Source organism: Amphiura filiformis, chromosome 9 (genome assembly GCF_039555335.1).
Source record: "Amphiura filiformis chromosome 9, Afil_fr2py, whole genome shotgun sequence".
Taxonomy (NCBI): Eukaryota; Metazoa; Echinodermata; class Ophiuroidea; order Amphilepidida; family Amphiuridae; genus Amphiura; species Amphiura filiformis.
The window spans coordinates 59,556,477-59,562,983 of record NC_092636.1 but is presented as its reverse complement, the minus strand read 5'-3'; positions in this window follow the sequence as shown (position 1 = coordinate 59,562,983).

Sequence of the window (6,507 nt, the reverse complement as noted above, 5' to 3'; positions counted from 1 at the left end):
TTTGAACTAGAAACCACAGTTGTGTTTGACCAAACACAAATATCTATGCCCGTGGCCCACACTCTCTCTAAAACCCCACCAGACCATCACTCTCTTATACTCCACCAGACACTCACTCGCTCTAAAACACCACCAGGCGGGCCCTACTCTCTCTAATACCCCACCATGCCTTCACTCTCTCTTATACTCCATCAGACCATCAATCGCTCTAAAACACCACCAGACTGGACTCTCTCTAATACCCCACCAGACCCTCATTCTCTCTTATACTCCACCAGACACTCACTCGCTCTAAAACACCACCAGGCTGGACCTACTCTCTCTAATACCCCACCAAGCCTTCACTCTCTCTTATACTCCATCAGACCCTCATTCTCTCTGAAACACCACCAGACTGGAGAATACCCCTTTAATCCCAAAACATTTTGTCCCTTTAAGCGGTTAAGCTCTTAACCCCATTGTACGACGTGACGTATATTTGAAGCCTTCATCATTGCAAATACAGGTAGCTACCAAAATTCTACCTATTGCAATACACTGTGTTAACCGGTCGTACCTATTTTGCTTTTTAAAGCTATGAACTTTGACCTCTGGGGTTGTGGCTAGCATAGCATACTTCTAGGGTCATAAGCCATCATTGTACCAAGTATGAACCCTGAGGGCGCTATAGTTTTTGAGTTAGAGCTGTTTGAAATTTTACAAATATTGCCCCCTGTAGCCCATGACCTTTGACCTTTGGGGTCGGGGGTACCCTAGGATGTATCTAGGGGTCATGGGCCATCATTGTACCAAGTATGGGCCCCGAGGCTTCTTTGGTTCTTGAGTTAGAGGAGTGCAAAGAAGTGGTCTTAAGAAGAAGGAGGAGGAGAAGGAGAAGCCGAAGACTAAACACAACAAATACAATATCTATGCCACCGTTCCACGGGCATAGATAATAATAGACATTGTATAACATGATATCTATAAAAAGGTATGAGTAAGCTTTAACCAGCAGGGATGTATACAACGAATGAAGACAATTTATAAGATCATAATGGGCTATTTCATTTCAAATCTACACTATCCCAGTGGAAGATTTGCAAAATATCTTCCACAGCAGGGAGAGTATGAAATTCAGATGGAATTACTACATTAGGCAGTTCCATTGAAATTTCATACATCCTGTGTAAAAGATTCAGCCTGAATCTTTCACAGAGGGAGGGCGAGTTGTAAAGAGAGTTGGGTAATGTGTAACTCCATTTGAAATTCATACTCCCTGTGGAAAATACTACCAAAATTTTCCACCGAGTAGTGAGGACTTTAAAATTGATAGCCCCATGATCTTTTTGCATGATGTATACAGACAAATATAGTGTGTGATTCTACTCTTAAAATGTATAGGTAATAGATATAAATTTTGTATGCTATTTTAAAAATGGTGCTATTGATAAGCATGAATTGATTTTTGGTTGGGAAAGCAAAAAGCATGAAATGTGCTCTTTTACAGTAGTAAGTACATGTATGTTGGCAATTTAAACAAACAATAGAACTGACCTGCTTGGATTCACATGGCTACCTGATAGATCTTCAGTTTGTGATTGGCATATTTGATTGACATATTTGCACCCTTGCTAACATATACTAGTATATAAGTACTTACAAAAGGAGTAATAGACAATGTGTATAAAAATATACACAATCATTCAATTTGGGATGAAATGTTAGTACTGTTTTCATTTCTCTGGGCAATTTTTCCTCTTTACCAAGTACTTATAGTGATACTTAGCAGCTAGTAAAACTGTTACTTGTTTGATGTATTTTACGAGGTCCTGTTATCTTGCAATGAATTGGAACCAAAGAGTACTGATCAGGTTTGTGAGTCACTCATGGAGGGCAAAATACTATGGATAGTTCACTCTGCGCCTGGCAAACTTTGTATTCTGTATGTAACATGTTGTGCCAAAAATGCATACTAAGTGCTTCATACGCATATCTTTTAACGCTCAAGCTTAAAGATGCCAATTATCGTTCCATTTCGGGCTTTAGCCAATAAATGCCACATGTGCACTCTTTGCTCTCCATGAGCAACAAGCCAATATAGTACATTTACCAATTTTTGAGTCGATACTCTTTGGGTCTTAATCTCTTTGGATTTATATGAAACATTGGGCTATTCCAGTTGCAATCCATACACCCTTTATGGAAGATGTGACCTTGATCTCCCATACAGGGGGTGTAGATTTCAAATGGAGTCATAACAATATGATCAAATTATGCATGTATTGAACTTCAAACATCCTATTGGCCAAATGTATTGATCATTGTGTATAAGTGTATATATACAAGGTATAGGTCAAAGGTTAACTTATCCTAGTAATTTAGCACTGATAACCATTCATTATTTATTCACGTAGTGTAATATTACCTCACCATGTCTTTGAAATTGTATCCAACATTGTAAAGTAGCACTTCATTATTTTATACATACACTGAAAAGATTTGTAAATTGTACATTTCTTCTGTGACTTCCTATTCAATGTCTTCCATGTAAATTCAAAAACAGATTATATAATATGCATGTGAAAGTTGTGGTCAATAGTTCCAGTTGTAACTAATTAATCAATTAATTACACTTTCTGTGCATTATGACCAGTAGACACATTTATACTCAGTATTATTATCCATATGTATTTTTTCTTTGATATTTTTTAAATTTGTTATTGTTTATTTTCTACAATCCTATTTGAATTTTGTTATTATTAAGATAATTATTTGTCTTTGGTGAATTTAAACAGTTGGAGTGCAGTGCAACAAGAGTTCACACATTTCCAGTTGAAATCCATACACCCCCATGGAACATATGACTTAAATCTCACACAGGGGGTGTAGATTTCAAATAAAGGGTAACCCCATTTGAAATTCACACTCCCTGTGTGGGAAATTTAGGTTTAGTTTATTCTTTCTTTATTGAGGGTAACAACTTCAGTGACTAGCACTGCTTTCCAAGCAGGCCCTCAGGTCATGTATTCCATAGGTGTATGGATTTCAACTGGAATAGCCTCCCCTTGTGTGATGTCAGCCCAAACAGGATAGTAAATCACTAAAGCCTTAAAGGTCAAGTGTTGCACATGAACTGGCCTTCAAAATCATATGTGGAAAATAAATGTATTGATCACCATTCTATAGATACAGTAAATCCAGGACTGTAAGTAAAAATGTCAATTTCACACAAGTATTTATCACTATCATAACTGTTGCTGATGTTTATGGATAGCAAGTGTAAGTCAAGAAAATGTGTTACTGTTACTGAGTTATTCCAGTTGAAATTCATACACCTCCAATGGAAGACATGACCTTAATCTCCCACACAGCTTAAGGTCATGTTTTCCACACAGGGTGTATGGATTTGAACTTAAATAGCCCAATGTCACTTTAAGAAAATTGACCACTTGAGGTTTGTGTGTGTGGCCAATAATTTTGACAGAATCATAACTCATAAACTGGTGCCAATTTAGTGTTAATTGATAAGTATTTTTGTGAGTATTTTTATACCAGATTAAAATATCAAGGTTACTTGTTGGTCATTTTTTGGATTGTCAAATTCTGAGTGTCATGAATGAAATTTTTGCCATAGAAATGGCATACAAAGTGTACTTTGCACAATTATATTATTGTTAAATGTGAATTTGAAATTATTGCCGAAAGAAATTTTGTCAAGTACAGCTACATTATTGATATGCAATGTAAATTGAATTGCCCAGCTAGTCTTTGCCTTTTTGTATTCAAATCATATTAAAAATTCCTAATTCATATCATTGTTAATTGCGAATTAATTCAATACAAGTTAAATACTTTGACTTGTACGTTCAAGGTTTTCATGTTATTTGAAATGTATTACTACTAGACCATGTTTTCTCTTTGATTGCATATGTATTCTTAATCATATCCTGTGTGGTTTAAAGTATTTATGCCTGAAACTCCTAGTCAAATTATGTATAATAGAATTTAAGTTATAATATTTGATTGATGTTTCCATTTGCCTGATTAATATGCTGAGCATTATGAAATATTTATTCACAATATGAACTGTGATGGTTTCAATAACGTCTTGTAGGTAAAACCTAAAGGCATTCATTAGGGACTTTTTGAGATCTGTTGGAAGACCAAAACAATCTATTCACCCATTGCACGGTTCCGCCATATGCAGGGAGAGCCTCGATCTGGCAGCATGAATTCATGAATGGGAATTGAACTAGTCATATAACATTGCGTAAAATTATGTAATTCTTCCTTTCCCTTTCATGTCATGCCAGTTCGGGGCTCACCTTGCATCATGCAATAGTCACATAAACATAAACATGGTTTATAAATCAGGGAAATATAAAAACAATGTAAAGATTATGTCCATCTTAAAAATTGCAAAAAGAACAGGGCACATGCACTTAGAAAAAAATATTTCGAACTATCCAGGCAAGTTGCATAGGCAGGCAACCTGTGACATTAACATAAATCTTGCCGTAGTTCACTGAAATGTGACTTATTCATATTTGGTCATGTAATAAAGATATAGGGGACTGTAATAGTCTTTCTTGTCTTAAGTTGAGAGTAACATGTTCTTGGATTTCTCAGAGGCAGTTTCGAATAATGCGCGCTAACCTAATCCACAATCACACATAGAAGGGTAATTTGTCTGTATGCCGGAGGGGCGAACACCATGCATGTAAACACACCGATTTGAATCTGTTACTGAAATCCAACATGGCATTACTCTCAACTTAGATGAGACACATTATAGGTAAGATCCAGGTTGCAGCCGGTAAGATCCAGGTTGCAGCCAAGTTGTGAATCCAGTTGATCAACAATTCAGCATGAGCCCTGATTATCACATGTAGCAGATTAAATGGGCTAATCCATTTGATATCCACACCCCCACTGAGGAAGACTTTGTTTTCATCATTTCATATCAAACCATTTTCATTCACAAAAAAAGTGAAAAAGGTGAGGCCAAATTGAATCTAGCAAACAGTTGCATTGAACTTGGTGTAACTGAAATTAGTGAAATCTTCCACTTTAAATAGAATAGCCCAATAATATTAGAAATGACAAATTCTCATGACTGACTCTTGAGAATGTTGTTCCTGAGCATTCAACCATACCTAGACTTTGCAGTTAAACATTTTGTATATTTTGGTCTTGTGTATTCTTGTTGTAATATTGACAAATATTAAAAAAAGAAAATCACATTTGAATCAATTGTAGTTACATTTCTCATTTATTTTATTTGACTCCATTTATCTCCTTGAAATAAGATTAAGCATTCCATTGACTGGCAGAGTACAGTTTCTAACAGGGAAGTATGACACTGGCCAATGCTCGCAACCTATTTATTGTATAAAAAGAACCAAGTGATACCAGGTCCAGGGTCATGCAACGCTATGCAGCTTGTTCAGCAAATGAGGTACTGATATTTCATGACATGATTTAATTAGCCAATCAGAACATAACTTTCAGGTTTATGCAGTACATGTTGCATAGCTCTTGATCAGAGCCCTCGCAGTACCTTAGAAGATCCAGAGATCCCCAAGTAAAATAAACCCAAGCGAGTGACTAGTTAGTATTAGTAAAGAAAATGTATATAGGCCAATCCATTCTGTAAAAAATTAATACCACTCCCATGCATCACCCAGCAGTACATGTATTTGTACAGAGCTTGCCGAAGGCAAGCTTCACTATTAAATATGCAAGTCGCCAACAAGTAAAGTAGGACCACTATGCAGTAAAGATCACTGTCTACCTGAGATATTGGTCTACCCCACACACCAACCGCGAAAGTCCACTGACCGACGCGCCAGCCACAGCCGGTCTTTACTATAGTGTCAGAGGGCATATGGCATGGTTTTTTCATTTTTTCTTTCAATTGGATGGAAAAAAGGTTGGCTTTGGAGCAAAGCTACATGTTGCATTGACCAAAAAGTGCCAAACATTGTAGGTAGAAGCTGTGTGGATGCAATGAGATGTGTGAATTGAAAATTAAAATTTGATTAGATTAGAACAGTGTGTGGCCCAGTGGTTAAGGTCTTTGCATCTGGTTCAAGAGGTCCCTGGTTCAATTAAATTTTATACCCAGCGGGGAAAATGATTCAATTATCTGACTCCCATTATTGAATTGGGGGACAGATGTAGTGTATGACAAAGACCTGACAGCCAGTTCCCATACTTTCCACTGGTCCCTGGGCATCATGGGAGAGCAGTGTTTCAACACTGAATGATTTACCCAGGTTAAATTATTTGATTACAAGAACATTGTTTTGTTGGCTGCTTAATGCAATATCTTGCAGCATAAGCATTGGATACCTTCGAGGATAGCATTTGTTGCTGACCGAGCTGTTCAAATTGGCGAATTTCCTTTGGAAACCAATTTTTTTTAATGAAGTGGAATAATTGCTCAAAGACATCTCTTGAAATTTGAATTTAAGAAGTCACCCATCTACCTGTCATTTTGGATGGAGAGTTAAGATTGGACCAGGT